A 16,724-nucleotide genomic window follows, 5' to 3' on the forward strand; every position below is an offset into this window, starting at 1 on the left:
GCAAACCCCACACGGAGATCCAAGCTGCGATCCTACCTAAACCTTCTTGATGACCTTGCTACCACCCAGGGACATAGTGACCGTCCACCACACACTTGTCCATCCATCTCGACCACGCGGTATTGTACAGCACTCATTAAGTGAACAACTTCATGCTGCAACGAATAACTTTGCATCATTGGATGCTATGAGCTTAAAAAGTGAGAAGCTCATATTGTACTCCATTCTCCCAATTCATCTTGTTCAGAACCTTTGACATGTCCTCAATTAAAGATCTATGAGGGTGGAAGGCATTTTGCATTAAAACAACTTCGGGGGGTATTCTGAAAAACTGCCAACAAATTCAAGAATAGAATCAGCAAAAAAAGTGAAATGGATGCAAAATTTACAAAACTGCTATCAAGTTTTATGTTAGAATCTAAATTAACTTGTTAACAGGCCTGGAGTGGCCCTTCTGGGGCATGTGAAAATTCTTGGTGGCCCTCCATTGAGTACTAATAAGTCGCAAGGATGCACTATATTTAGATCTGTTGATATTCTGGCTTAATATATCTATATAAACCTATTTATACCCAATCAAAATCATTACTTTTAAATCAGAAGCAACAACACAGCTGAGAGGTCAGAGGTCAGTCCAAAAACAAAAATTCACATCTACCCAGATCCTTAACGCATTCTTCATAAATAAGAGCGAACTAAAACAAAAAGTTGCGTTTAAAAATAAAAGGGGAAGTAAAATCAATATTATTATTTACAGTAGTATGTTCTATGTGAGTGGAGCAGTGGTTAGCACATCCGCCTCACAGTTAAGGGACTTGAGTTCAATTCCAGCTGTCCATCCATTAATTTTCTTGCACTTATCCGAGGTCGTCTTGCAGGGGCAGCGGCCTCAGCAAGGAAGCCCAGGCTTCCCTCTCCGCGGCCACTTCTTTAACTAAGTTAACCACTTTAGTTAACCACACAGTTAATTAAACTAAGTTAACCATGAAAAAAATGAGTCTAAACCTTTTTGTACGTTTATATTTCGAAAAAAGAAAAGTGTCATGTGGTTCCTTTTCAACAAACAGCCTACTATTACATTGACGTGTCCATACATTATTAACATGATTAAGGTATGGGCATCAAATTTATTGGGTAAATCCTCAAGCGGGTTTTTATAGTAACCACTTTATTTTTCCAAATTCTTGAAGCGAGTGCTTGCAGAACATCTTCCCCCCATAGACTTGCTCTCTCTCCTGTGAGACTTCAATGCTCTAGTGGGCAATGCTAGTGACAGCCAACATCCATATTGTGAGGGTCTGCTCTGCTGGGATTCTCTGGCAGAGTTTCTCTGTCGAAAAGAGCAAAAATTTGGGATGCACCCTAAGCTGATTCGTCACTGCATTATATAAGCACATCCAGGTTCTGAGATGTGTTGCCATGGCGACCTCAGACCCTTCCGCCTCAACCCAAGTATTTAGCTCACATCATTTGACATGTCTTTGTCTGTAAACAAATGCACATAAACAACACAAACATTGTTCAACCATTTATAGTAAATTTCATGACATGTTCAGTATAAGGCTCCATGTGAACATGTTTTAAAGCACTGCATAAAAGAAGTAGTCAGATAATGTCAGTTTTGTTCATTTTACCATTTTATTATATTAAAACATAAAAGTGCACTCCAATGACATTAACATTTCTTTTTAAGTCTTTATATTTACACAACGTCAGAAACAGCACAGCACTTACATTCACTGTCGGGGGGTTACCTATCGCTTTCAAATTTAGTCAATTGCATTTTGCTTCATAAATCTATAGAAATGGTAAGTGGTTGTTATATTCACAGATTCTTAACTCGGTAAAAGTGTTGAAAATGGCTTTTTCTCTTTGACAATGCAAAGCCAAAAACATTCAGGTTCTTGGTGTTCAGAAGCGTGATGGATTTGAACATGGGAGGATTTTACTCATTACCAATGTTGAAATTCTTTGTCCAAAATTGAGAATACGCTTGGGCATAATTAAATACATGTGATTGAATACATGTTGTAGGAAAATTGTATATGCTATTAAAACCTTTGTGTTAGAAAATGCCCTTCAAGAAAAAGGGATCCCACTCCCTCAAGTATTCCAATTTGTTTAAATAGTTGGAGGAGTAAAATAACACATAGACCATCTATTAGGGTGTGGTGTTACCTTGCCTTCCAATTCGTTTGCCCAAATTAATAAAACAATACATCCCACTTTTTTGCTGAATTAAAATCAGTAGAATCAGACGTAATGGTATCTACAATATATCTTTGCATTGAAATCCATAATTTCAGTTTCTTCGCACGACAACACAACATGAAGCATGTCCTTGTCACGTGCATAAAGTTGTCCTCTTGCGTCAATCACATCCTCCAGTAAAGTGTTCAAAGCATCAGCTTTGTTGAGTCACATTTGATGAAGGCAAATGTCATGTTGGATCAAAGATGAGATCTTTCTTCTAACATTCATTAGAAGAAAATGACAAGCAGCTTGTTAGAAGAGACAGTGAACATGCTTCAAACACACACATACCTGCCTGTACGTCTACAACCTCACAGAGTTGCCGTAATTAGGTCGACTGAAAAGATTTGGTCTTGAAGCAACTCGTCCAAAGTTATTATTTCCAGACATGTTCACTGACATTACTAGTATGGGAATCTTTTTTTTTGTAAGCTTAAAAATGTAATCGGTTAATGAGTTTTGTATTATATAATCACTTCAGCTTACCTAAATAGTGCTCAGCCTTTCTACCAGTATTTTTTTATATTTTGCCACAAAACATCATCACTAGCAAACCTGGTGAATTGATTGTGTAGTCTTAATCACATAAAGTTGTTGAGAGTTGCAAATTTTGACTGGAGAATACGAATGAAAATACATAAACAAGAATCTGCAACTACTATGGGCGAGCATACATACGATATTTTTTCAGACTATAAGGCACACTTAAAATACTTTCTCAAAAATCTATAGGACTCATTTGCTGTATTACTGTTATTTTTTTCCCTTGTACCTATCAGGTGAACATTTCCAAAGATAAACCTGTCCAATGAGACTGCACCTTATGCGGTGCGCCTTGCAGTCAGAAAAAAATTGGCGTTATCAAAGTATAGTAAAAGATAGCATGAAATAAAATAGCACATAATGAATGCTTACATAGGTTAGGTGGTCCGCAGACCCTTTCCAAATATCCCTCTCCAAATCATGCATCTTGTATTTGGAGGTTGACTCACAGAATTGACCCAAACTTGATCTGCGTGTGGTGACCACCTCATACTCTTCTCATCCTTATCTGAGACCAACCTCAAGGCCTCTGTGATCACAGTGAACACATCCTCTCACTCTCCGGCCTCATTAGAAGAGTCAGCACTTGTGAGAGGCTCATCCTCATCCAAGTACTGTATGAGAGCTTCACTTGCTTCATTAAGTTGAACCTTGCTTCATGTCAGAAAACAAGCTGCAAGACTAAACTGCAAAGCTCTCTTGCAGACTTGAAACAATGCATGAGAAAAAGCTTGCTCAGTCAGCACTCAGTCACGCACAACTGGTGCGTGTGCACTCGGTATCAGACTGCAGATATATTAAGAAAAACACACACATACATTCTGTGACGGAGCATATGCGCTCAATTTATCACGTTATTACCACAGTAGAAATGTAATGGATGGTTGCCAGTCCGCGAAATCTCAGTGAGACCAGAATCGGTCTCACACCGGTAACATACCCTTACTGTTGTCCCTTAAAAAAAGCACCTTCGCTCGATTAGTAACAAATGCACAATGCTGACGTTTGCTTTTTTCATTACAGTTCAAAAAGAACTGTGGTATCTGTGTATCAGCAGAATATTGAATATTGCATCAACCAGAGGATGATATGAAAGCCATTCTTTTTCTTCTCTTCGTCAGTCGTCATTAATGCTATTTTTTTTTCCCCTGGGTGGTATGTACTGCTGTACATTTGAAGCGGTTTTGGACCAATCAGTGGCCTCCAAAGTATTTACGTGACGATTTTAATCCGAGCTACTTTTTTGGAACCACAAAGTAGTAGGTACCAAAACGAGCGTTTAGAGTAGAACCGGGTAGATTGCTCGGCGGAAACTGGGCTTTGTAGAGTAGAGTAGAGTAGAGTAGAGTAGAGCAGAGCAGAGCAGAGCAGACAACTTTGGTGGAAACGGTGCGTTATGGGCGCTAAGGTTTTGACATCAGCAAGCCAACTCTTGGATGCTAACTCTTGCAGCTAATTAGCCAGACCTGCTAACTGTTCATTGGTGTGGTTGCTTAGGCAACAATTAAGTGCCAATATACCCGAGGCTAGCAGGATTACCAAAGAAATACAAGGTGAGGACAGCCACCGCTTATTGAGCCCTTAAGTGGGGCAAACACCGGCTTCTCCCCTCCAAAGAAGTGCATCTCCATGGTGGAAGCAAGGTTCACTAGTTGGTTGAGTGAGGCCACGTCTGGATAGCAAACTGTGTCAAGTCTCAGAAGTCTTCAAGAAATGTAAAACATCCAGCACACTGGCACACAACCTTGTTGCGGATGCATAGATGGGCTCATATATAGATGGATGCATTTATGAAAAAAATAAATGCCAGCAATGGGGCCGGAGAGTGTGGCTGGATTGGGATTCTCATATTTGAATCACAGTACACTCTGGAGGTGGCCTTGGGAGAATGAAAGGCTCCCTAGTTGAGCTATCACTTTTTTCCATTAGCAGAGAGGCATGTCCAATAGTTTTGAATGGATAATTGTTGCCTGGTTTCTTTCACACATCATGGGAAGTTTGAACTGGGCATTGACATATTGCTTATTTCTAGTTTTGGAAGTTGTTAGTTATTTACAGATTTTTTTTCCCAAAACAAATGGATAAAATCGAAAATGCAAGCTAATATATCCATGACTAAAAATACATACATTGAGCTTGCTACTGAAAAACACACCATCCTGGCTTTCAACTTTTACAGTTACACCACTGTTCTGGAACTGTTAAAACAGTTAGACTTGTGCTTTGGTTTATGTTTTTTGACGCCACCTCTGGCCGCTGTTGGCGGTGCATTTCCGAAGAGGGGGGGGGGGGGGGGGGGGGGGGGTGATCCAGTTGGGAGCAGTTATGTCAATGCCACACGTTGTTGTCCGTCCTTACGAGAACTGGCCCGCGAGTGTCTGTGAGTCGTTTTCTTTCGTGGAATATTATTTACCCTAATATGCCCATGGTTGGTCATTCGTATTATTATAGATAACAAGCTGGCTAATGTTAGTTTATATCAGCAGGATATATATAAGGCAGGCCTTTGTATGTGTTGCTGCCTTTGTATGTGTTGACTCGTTAGCATTTTTGTGTTAGCTCATTAGCATTTCATATTGAAGAGAATCTTATTTGTGGTTGTATATTTGATTTAATCTTCACAGTTGTTTACATTTGGTAAAATGTGATTTTCGCATATGTATACTTATGTTTGCTATATGTTATTCTTTGCAGTTTTACAAAATAAAAATGAGTGAGAACGACACAACTATTAAAGAAGTTGCCCTCATTTTGCTGTTCGCTGTCTGTCTCCCTTGACGAAAACCACCTTAACATCTTGGGAGGACAGAACAACCACTATTTTATGTTACTTGAAGGTAAAGCTCCGGATGGATGGACTTTCAGTGGTAGGCATGGGCAGATCAAACCTTGTGTGTGGCAAGGGGATGGGGAGCTGTTTATAATAAGAAAAAAAGGCCGTTTCTTTCAACATTCAAAATTGTAAAGATCTCTCAATCCTTCAGTTACTACAGCTAAAATGGGCCAAAAATGCCCGTTTCACACTAACGTTTTTTCAACATAACCTCTTTCAACCAAACTTTTTGCACTGGGGCGCAGTCATTTTGGAACAAAATAGGAGGAGCACCATACAATCAGAATTGTTTTCAAACTGTTGCTGTGAACATTCAGCTAACATATTTTGACAAGGTCCGTTGCTTCTTCTTTTTAAACCATGAGTTTAAGGTGCCCGCCACTAAACGTGCAGCAGCGAAAAAGCGAGTTGATCCCATGAATTATGCAGTGAGGCCTTTCTCTCGGTCTGACAGTCGGAAACCTGTATGAAGAAAATTGGAGAAGTACAAGTAAAGTGCTGCCTTTGCTGACGCCCCCTCCCCATCCATCCTCTATCCCTCAGGACCCCAGGGGCCAAGGGCTGTCAATCAAGCAGCCCCACTAGCTACAAGCTACATGCTAGCTAGATTCTGGGGAAAGCACCAAGGGGCCTGCAGATATGATACCATGAGGTTGAGATGCCTCAGAACAGAATCTAATCTGCAGCCTTTCTGCCTCCTGTCGCGAAGGAGAAACCTTTGAGAATGTTGTTAAATTACAGACAACAAGCAGCAGATTCACATAAAAACAATCCCTGGATTGCTCAACGCATTTTCAGGTTTTTCATGCGCTGTGCACTGAACACGCTTAATTGTTGTAAAAGCCATAGTTAGTCTTCTTCGTATTGGAAATGAATGAAGGGGTGCATCCCCCTTTGGCAGGTAGCTGAGTGTGTTCTCACTCCGATAATGAGAAGACTCAGAGTTCATGCGGCTCGGAGCTGACAACACAAAGAGGAGACGTGCTACGGCTGCCCTGGAAGGAGCCAGAGAGTCGGATGAATATTCATGGCGCACTGATGAATTGTGTTGCCACTTTAAAATCACTTATGTCTCTTCTTGTATCACATGAGTGCTTTGCCACCAAACAATCACGGGCCACAGCGCAGAGGCCCCGCTTCCAACTACCAATTATCATCTGTGATCATTACCTTGTTATGTTGACACAAACAATGCAATTTGCCATCCCGCTTTATTCAAATGAGCCTATTCAGGAATTGCGGCTGACTATGTTGATTGGATTTCTTTTTTTGTGTGTTTCACAATCACTCATGAAATGTTTGCACACAAAAAAAATGATGAAGTATACAATGCTTTAAATGTATCAAGTGTTTTGAGAGGGCCAGAACACTTTGTTATATGGTGAGGTGGGGTGGGGTGTCTAGCTGTACAATTAAATGGGATGGCACAAGAATGGCACTCCGCTTTTTTGAATGAGTGGTGCTGGTTCCAGATGTGTGGGGTTCCTTCATTTGGGGTTCCAAACATGAAAGTGAAATGCACTGTGCAAATGAATTACTTAATGCACTTTATGAAGAGTGGTTGAGGTTCATCGCACATCTCCTATTTCGTGCCTTTGCTTTTTACCATTAAAGTTAAAACTGATATTAATAAAAACTGCTTGTAAAGGATTGAAAAATTTTCTGATGGAGATAGAATGGCCCTACAATAGATGTTATTTTAAAAGCATTTACTCAAAATCCTACCACCGCAATGTTATGTGCATGTCATGAAGTGCCGTGCTACTGTAATATTCATACCGCATCATTTTTGAAAAACAGTACAGTTCTACATTTTAAACCGAAGAACTCATTAACAGCGTCAGTTACGAGTGAGCGTGATTACAGCTATTGTGTTTAACGCCATTAAATTACGCTGATATTAAATTACGCTAATGATGCTGCACAACGAGTTTCCACATTTTGTTCATTCAGAAAACAATCCCACCATACTGACGGTGTAAGAAACCGAGCCGGTAATGGCCGGTTATTGAGGATGGTCATGTTCCGTATCCCCAGACGAGTGATTCATAGCGACCTCATCGCTGGCAACAGACAGGACATCCAGACCTTTATTGCCTCCATCCATCACCATCACTTCATCAATCTAAGCTGCTGTGAGCTGGCTTCCCAAACAGTCCCCAAACACCCATGCAGAGATTTACACCCATCCTCTACCGCCCGCACACCCTCTCCCACTTTAATACGCGCACAAACGCACGCACGCACACACAATGAATTAGAGTAAAGGCCAGAGACTTTGGACAGGCCATTCGGCAACCAAACGTGTTTCGACCACCTCCCTCACCCACACACACACACACACACACACACACACACACACACACACACCACCACCCAAGGCCGGCTGTCAGGCTATGCTGCTGCAATCTGAAAGCCACTTACACTTCCGTCACATCAGACCACCTGATACCACCTGCTGCTGCTGACCAAAGTGGCAGCAGCCATATTATGATGGATACAGTAACCAGAGGGAGAAATCATTAAATCTGATCCATTGCTTGCCACGGCGTAAAAGCCGAGCAGTCTGAAAATAATGTTTCATCTGTGTTTACATCTTGTCAAAATGTCAGTGCCCACTACCACCAGCAAACTGAGAAATATATTTTTAAAACAGCTACTTTAAAAATGTGTATGTGAAATGTGATGTCGACGCTTCATGGTGGCACAACAAAACTCGATACCAAAGAGGAAAAAAATCTAGTACCTTAACTGTAACCACAAGCTAGTTAATGCTGCTAAGCATCGCTTGTTAATATTCAGTGTGGAAGACAGTAGGCCTAAAAAAATTGTGTTATGGATGCTGATTGTCGAACACAAACAGTTCCTGTTTAGGAATGTCAAGCCGCCTGTCATGTGAAGTGAAATGACAATTCACTGTATATCGTTCTGCAGTCCCGTCAACATGTTACATTACAGTCAGGCTGAATCTATCCATTTTTGTCCATCACAGGGGGTGGTCATTTTGCAACTTGTCAACTTGTCAATTGGTCATTACCTAAGCCAGGAGAAACTGGCATGTCATTTTACATGCCAGTTTCTCCTGGCTTAGGTAATGACCAATCATGACCAAACTCAGAAAACAGGTGACAAATGCCTTGGGATGAAATGTATAAAAAGGGGTGGATTTTGGCGCCCGATTCATATTCCACAAATGCAATATTAAAAATTCTGAGACTAGTTGGGAGACACATAGAATTATATGTTATTGTAAGGAAGGTTTTAGGATAGAATTCCATCCTAAAGAGCCTGTATCATGTTATTTTAAAGCTCCACAGTTGACTATAGCCAGGATTTTGTCTGATACTGGTCCTTTAAGATTGATTACCCACTCCCACATGAAAATTCTCCACCAATGATTTGGCAAGCACTATCATGTCAAAGTCACACAGTAAGCAAAGCTGTAGCGGCGGCACAGCTCGGTGATCAAGTGGTCGTTTCTGACACGCACCAGAGGTCGTTGGTTCAATGGCCGAAAAGTGTGACCGTTTGGACGTGTCCTTATGGGTTTGATCCCAGAACAGTGTGATGATGTGGAAGTGTCCTTGAGCAAGGCACTGAACCCCCAGTTGTTCTTGATTCTGTACCATCTAAATAAACAATCAGTGGAACAGTCAGTGGAAAATGCAAGGTAGAAAAGTGCCATATGAATTTAAGACCGTTTGCACTATTTGGTGTTAGTTAACTGTCATACATGCAATACAGTGTATGAAGAGTTCAGAGTAGAAGTCTTGTTCTTGTTCTGGATTGTGGGTAAGCAAGAAAAAGAAAGCAGCCTGATAGAGCGCTCAGTCATAGCCAAGCGGCACTGGAGTTAATGAAAAATGATTTTTTTCCATCTCTACTTTCACTCAAAAGAACACTTACATTTAAGCTCTCAAAGGTTGGTTATAAGGGGAGTTTGCATACCGGGAACACACACATTTTTGTCATATTTGTTTAAACCTTCTGCATACGCACCCAATCGTGCATAATTAAAACAATCTGTAAACAAGAGCTGCCAGCCCTCTTTGGCCCCATCTTGTGGTCAGCTAGAGTTTTGAAACACCTCACGCCTTCTGTCTGTGATGCATAGTTTTTAGTGGGGTGGGGTGGTTCCCTACAAATCAACTTTAAGGGAAAAAATGTAGCCTGAGTGGAATGATTTAAAAACAAATCATATAATACTCTCAGGTCATATGGACGAGCATTTTTTTTTTCAATCAATAACTCTTCATTTTAAATGTCATGCTACTTCGTAAAATAATTGCAATGAATTAATGGGTAGTTAAAATGAAATCACATTAAACTCATAGTAGTTTCACACTAATAATACAAGCTCATCCCTGTGGTTTTATTTAAAAGATAAATAATGAGCTGAAGCCAAAGCAGCCTGGAAGCATTCATTTTTATTGCCAGGGCTCAGATGGCTTATAATTAAAACCCTATCCCTAAAAACAGGAGCGATGCACTCTTATCTTTCCTGTCTGTAGCCTCTGGGGTGGGGAAAAGCCAGCCCATTTTAGTACCAGTCCCAAGACGGGACAAATCGGGAGGGTTTTGAGTCAGGAAGGGCATCCGTTTGTAAAACCAACGCCAAAACTCATATGGAAATGAGCCTAAAACAAAGGGAGAGCAAGGAGAGTCGACGGAAGGAGCGCCCTAAGCAGGAACATTTGAAGCAGCTCATCCTAGATGGCCACCCTGATGAAGAAAAAGATGAAAAGCCGATCTTCCTTGGAGTGACATGTGGCTTCCTGCTTGAGAGGCTTTCCCAAATAATGTTTTTTCATAAATTCTCTTGTTTTCGTTCCAGAAATGTTTGTTACAAAATGGCCGGTAGCCACTAAACACTTCCTAGCTATTCAATACATCCTGAGACGTATGCTGTCGTTTTGCACAAACTGTGTCATTAAAGAAAAAGAATGAAATGGATTTTGCTGAGCTAAATCAATATGGTGCGCTGGGGAACCTTTAACTCTAAGGGCCTTGCCAGGGTCTTGAGTGAGGCATCACTCCGTGTTCCAAATACTGAATACATACGCAGAGTTATTTTTTAATAGCGAGCCATTTTTAAACGCTGGCATCTGAGTGTCCGTGTTTGTCATCAATGTTTACCGACTAGGCTTCACACATGCACAGTAAGTGTTGACTGTCGAGAGAGCGATGGGAGAAAAAGCTTAATGGCGAGCAGGAGCAAGGGGAAGCCACTTAAAGTGTCCGACAGCATGGGGATGCTTGGGTAATGGCGGTTTCTGTGGTGACAAAACGAACGGCAAATATACAGAGAGAGACACAGTATGTGCTTTCGGGAGCACAACTTGGGAATCTGCTTTCACAAATACCACCTTGAAAACTATATTAGGACACACTCACAGTGTTTGCTTCACAATCTGTTCGCGAGTGAGCATGTTTGTGGTTTTATTCGCGGCAGGATTTGGGATTTTATATTCACACCCTCACATGCAGATAAAAATAGGCGAGCCGGAATAGTGGGGGGACTGAATAATAATGTGCTACGCTGGCAGCCATTCAAATGTACACTCTGTCACAGTCATACCAGCTTTATGCAAAACGCTGGCAGCAAGGATTTTTGCTTTTTTTTTTTTTGAAGAAATGTACAGTATTTAAAGAGAGGGGCAGATTAAAAATAAAACATGTATTTATTTATCGTGAAATCTGTCACTGCTTAGTTGTGGTTCTGATTGATGTATACATGTACAGTGTATGTCTTAGCGCAGGGATCACCAACCGTTTTGAAACTCAAGCTTCGTCTGTGGTACCACCGAGTAATACAAAGTTCTACCAGTTTCATGCACACTTCTGAAATGACACATTTTACAGTATTTGTCATAACGTTATTGTTATAGGTTAATTAATGTTATATCCTCTTATATGAAGACACAGATTATGTTAATGATTCCTTTCAATAATAAAGACACTGTAGTAAATATAGTGCTTTATATTTCAAATCACTATTTTGTTTTTGAAGCAGAGTCTGTGCCTCATGGGTTCAAGCTCAAATCATGGCTAATTTCGAGCTGAAGGGTCATATTGTGGTGTATTTTCAACTTCTCTTGGTTGCAATGTGGATTGATCATTTGTCAAATCATGTTAGTGGAGGAATTCCTGGTTATTTTGATTCCAAGTTTGTGTATTCCGAAAGATGTGCTTGCTACGAATCAGCTAAAGTTACATTAGATAGTAATAATGCGAATTCTCTACTTATCACTTATTTGCATATATTTTGACTATAATTTCAATTCTGCATTGCTCCAACTGAAATTACTGAATGGTATATTTTGAGGATTTGAAAATGTACCTACCCGCTCTATTGTTGTGCATCATATTTTTCCAACATTTTTCTCATGATTTGAGCCCTGTGACTTATAGTCCAATGCAGCTTATCTGCAGGTTTTTTTTCTTTTGCTATCTATTAGGAGGCAATTCACCAGTAAAGCAAACATGTGTATGCATCTGCTCAAGGGGTCAGTTTATGCAATAATTATAAAATTGAACTGTAAAGATGTGAATCAATGGCTTGGATTCGAAATAGTTTTCAAAATATAAAAAAAATATGAAAATAAAATATTAAAACTATGTAGAAACTAAATCAGATCATGGATAAAAGTTAGTGACATGCAAATTTGATATACAGTGGGCACCCTGTTGATGAGTTTAATCCATTCCGGGCTTGGGGTCGTAACGCGAATTCGCCATATGGAGGGCAATCCAAACCATATGTTAAATAGCTAATGCGTGTAAAACTCCAGGTAAAAACAGGTAAAAAAAAGTGCTACTAATACAAAATATACAGGTATACAATTAAATAACATCATAAATAAAAAATATAGAAAGGATTTATTTACTTTTGAGTGACGTGATAAGCTTGCTAAAGCCATATTGCTTAGTGAGGGTAGCATGGCCTAGCCTTTTTCATATTCTTCTTAGGGTGTCGTGACGCAGACCAATAGCAGACCAGCATTGTAGTGACGTAAACAGTGCTGCGTGCAGTGACGTATGAGCGCGGTCACGCATGCGCATTGACCGCCATGTTTGAGAAGCTGAAGAGAAGTTGTTGTTTTTTGATGTTGTAAGGCGAAAAAAATGGCATAAAGAGGGGACAAAAAATGTTGCGGTCCACGGTCTAAATGAACTGAAAACCTAGCCTATTCATGTTTTGTTTCATTTTCCATTTTGTGTCAGCAAAACTGCAAGATTAGTCAGTAGTAAGGTAGCTTGAATGAGTCAAAATGTATAGACTAGGACACAAATGAATAGGATGAGTACCAGAGGGTTGAAGTGCTTTGTTGGTAAGCAACTCCTTTTTGAAGAATTTGCAAAGAAAAAAAAAAGACCACACTTTATCACGGCTTCGGGTAGATAGGTGAAAAGAAATTTGCCTTGCGGTCCTCGCAAGCAGTTATCTGATTCCTCTGTTTCGGTATCCATCTACCGCATGGTTAGCTCAATTCGAACGTGTGTGTGTCAGTGTAATTGGTATAATGTACTGGGAAATCATACACCAACAAAGTTTCTGCTGTTTTGACCTCTAACTGCAATTAAAATGTGTGATCATTTAATACATTAATTATTTTGGAAATGATTAATCTTTAGGTGTGAATGGGTGTGTGAACGGTTGCTCGTTTCTCTGTGCCCTGTGATTTGCTGGCAACCAGTTCAGATAGGATAGGCACCTACAGCAAGGATAGGCACCATCAAGCCTGCAACCCTAGTGAGGATAAGTGGAAATGGATGAATGGATGATTAATCATAATGAAAACCTGAATTAAATCCCACCACAACAACAAACACATTAAAAATTGGCACTAAGTGTATCGATTTTAAACAAGTGTATGAATGAGGAGCATTTGCAGTTTTCCCAAATTATGATGGGATTAAAATAATAACAAATATCTGTCCTATAATCTCACTAATACTGGAGTCCTTGCAGTGAAAATTCAGTTAAATCAGTTTATTCAGTCACTTTGAAAGTTTAGCTAATGTAGTGGTTGGGGCTGTCCCCAGATATTTAATGCAAGTCAATGTACTTTGACATGAAGGACAAGAAGTCTGTGTGTGCGTGGGTGCTTTTCTGTGTGTGTGTGTGTGTGTGTGTTTGTGTGCGCGTGCGCGCATGTAGGTCTGTTAGCGTATGTGTGTGTCAGCATTATCTCTGCCTCATTCAAGTCATGCGACAGGTCAGACACCCCATTGTCACTTGAGGCTTTCATGAGGCTGACTTGAGACGGGCTGTCATCCAGTCCAATTATACAGAGAAGAATAGGCATTGTTGCGCACTGGGGATTGATTCCAAGACCCAATAGAAAAGCCACGAGGGCAGTAGTGTCTTCTACAGCCGCTGGCTCTGAGTTGCACACGTTCGGAATCACACGGGCGAGCAACTCCAATATATCGGTGATAGCCAGAATCCAGGATGTTGTGGAGCGCTTCCAAGTCTGGCTGACTGAGTGAAAGATGAAATTTGGGTGGTGATAACTGGGAGATGGTGAAACAGCTGAGCTGCACTGGGGGGTGACACCCGCTGACATGAACATCCTCATTTGAAAGACTTCTGCATTCTCCTAGCTCCTGCTTGAGCTCTCCCCATGTTTAAAGGTCCTTTTCTCGTACAACGGATGTCAAGAAGCACCACTTACCTCGACGCACTCATGGGGAACAGCTTCGATTTATTTAATACCAGCCTGCCACTGAACTTATATTGTGTCTTCTGTCATGTTGGCCGGCGCTAGGCTTTTACACACCTCAGGAACTAGCGAGACAAGTTAAACCCGGAGACAGGCTTAGCCAATCAACACAAGTTTTCTATTCCGGTCTTGTGTGCTAATGAATTGCATTATCTAGATGGCGAATGATTAAGACGACGCGGTGAAAGGCCCTCCTCATCCGTCATTCCATTAAGTTTGTCGCACATCTCCTTGTTTATTGTCAAGAGTTGTGACAGCTCAAGATGGCGGAAATCTTAGTTGAGATAATCCTATCTCAGACAGGCCTCCAGTGTCCTCGCTTCTCATTCCCACTCACTGATGTGGAACGTGCGTGGCTTAGGTGAGGAGAAGGGATTTGCTCCTGTGTGCTGCTTCCGACTGGGGCCACACACTAACACGCCATCAATCTCCTAATCTCCTACACCAAACAAAGTTGTTTTGAAAGTGACAAATTCAGCCTTTAATTCAACCCTAATACATTATTTAATACACGCGACATGTTTAAGTGTAAGAATACATTGGCGTTTTCGATAATTGCCCTAGCCTTCAAGGTCAGTGTAAATGTTCATTAACGCTTGAAAATACCCTTGTAATTACTGGTTGCATCCATCTATCCTAGCTGATTTTAGGGCAAAAGGCACACAAGCTGAAGTCAATTAAAGAGTAATTTCAGAATGGGGCAGTTGCACAATCGAGTCATCGATGTTAAGGACTGCACAAGCAATGTTGCCCACAGCAATATTAAATGCAAGCATACCATTCCATTATAGTGGGGCTGTATTGGAGTGCTTGAATTGTCTTTAATTCATGTGTAAACATAAGGAAAGGACATTTTATGGTTTAGAATCATAAAGTGACATTATTTATTTATTTATCTACTTATATACCAGTCCATTAAAAACAAACAAACAAAATATATTAAATATGAAGCACGATGGCTCTGAGGTCTGCAGACTTGGGTCAATTAGTGAAAGTAAACGTGGTGAATCTGCGATTCGGCTGCTATGCTGCAAATAGATGAAATAAGCAGCCAACAGAACTGAAGTCATCCCACAATGGAGATGCAACTAATAACACTAATGCATTTACAAAAGTTATAAGTAAAGAAATACAAGATTTTTATTGTTGTTGTACCCCCAAATACGCTTGCCTCCGTAATGCTCACGGATTCTCTTTACACACATGGAATGGGGAGAAAGGGGGGGAGGAGGGGGGAAGAGTAGGTGAGTGTCACTATGGGAACAAGGAGCCAAGATTCTAAAAGCTACCTCTTGAAGACGAGAGTTATGTGAACAGCACAGCAGTACATACAACTTGATCCTCTTGCGTTATCCATTGCAGAATGTTTGTGCTCTCAATGATATGCTTTTAGAGACATTCTGTTGCATTTTAGTTGCTCTGTTTTACAGGTTGTGTCATCGAACGGACATCTGTATCTTAGTGTGTGTATGAGTGCGTGTGTTTGTGTGCAATATGAATCCCTTTAATAGGGCTAATCTATTTTAATCTCACCTGCCACTGTTACCTTACAATGATTAATGTCATCCTAAATGAGTCAAGACACAGAAATGCCTGTGGGAGGCAGAGGAGGGTCGAGGTGGACAGCAATGTGTGTGTGTGTATGTAGGTGTGTTTGCATTCACATTTGCGTGTGTGTGCATGTGTATTTATCCATGTTTCTGCTGCGGTGCTAACAGGTTTGCTCTTACTTGCTGGAAGGTCACTGGTGTCCTTGGTGATGTCTCCTTGTGTGGTAATCAGCACCACGGACAGCGCCCCCCTTCACGCCCCCCCACCCCAGCCCAACACACACACGCACAAGGACCTCAGCTGACATTCATCTCCTTCAAATCACGGGAGCTCTCCCGTCGTTTTGCCACTTTTCTTCACTTTTCATTGTGCTGATCTAAAAGAATTGGAAACGCTGCCCATTACCCTTCATTCTTCATTTACTTCCCGCGTTCCCTGATCTTCGACACTGACAGGAGGGAGACACAGAAGCTAGATGTGAGAGAGCTGCAGGCAGCCTCATCTATTAATATGAACTGGAAGAGAGAAGCCCTCATAGATGCTCTTCCTTGATGAACACAGGTTCACACAGACCACTGAGGGCTAAAACACAACAGCGGGAAGCCCTGGAAAGTCCTGATTTAAAACTTGTTACTGAGCCGAGCTTCCCTGTGAGGCTTTCGAGAGCAGTTAGAAGCAAATGGAAAAGAGGACATGAGACTAAGGATAAAAAAAAAAAAAAGCGGGGGAGAGATGAGAGATAAGAGACTGCCTCTATACGGAGGGAGTGGGGGAGAGAGAGCAGGAGAGGGCGAGCTAGCCGGAGAGAGAGAGAGAGA

This window comes from Hippichthys cyanospilos, chromosome 6 (genome assembly GCF_059441005.1).
Source record: "Hippichthys cyanospilos isolate Australia breed blue-spotted pipefish chromosome 6, RoL_Hcya_1.0, whole genome shotgun sequence".
In the NCBI taxonomy this organism is placed as follows: Eukaryota; Metazoa; Chordata; class Actinopteri; order Syngnathiformes; family Syngnathidae; genus Hippichthys; species Hippichthys cyanospilos.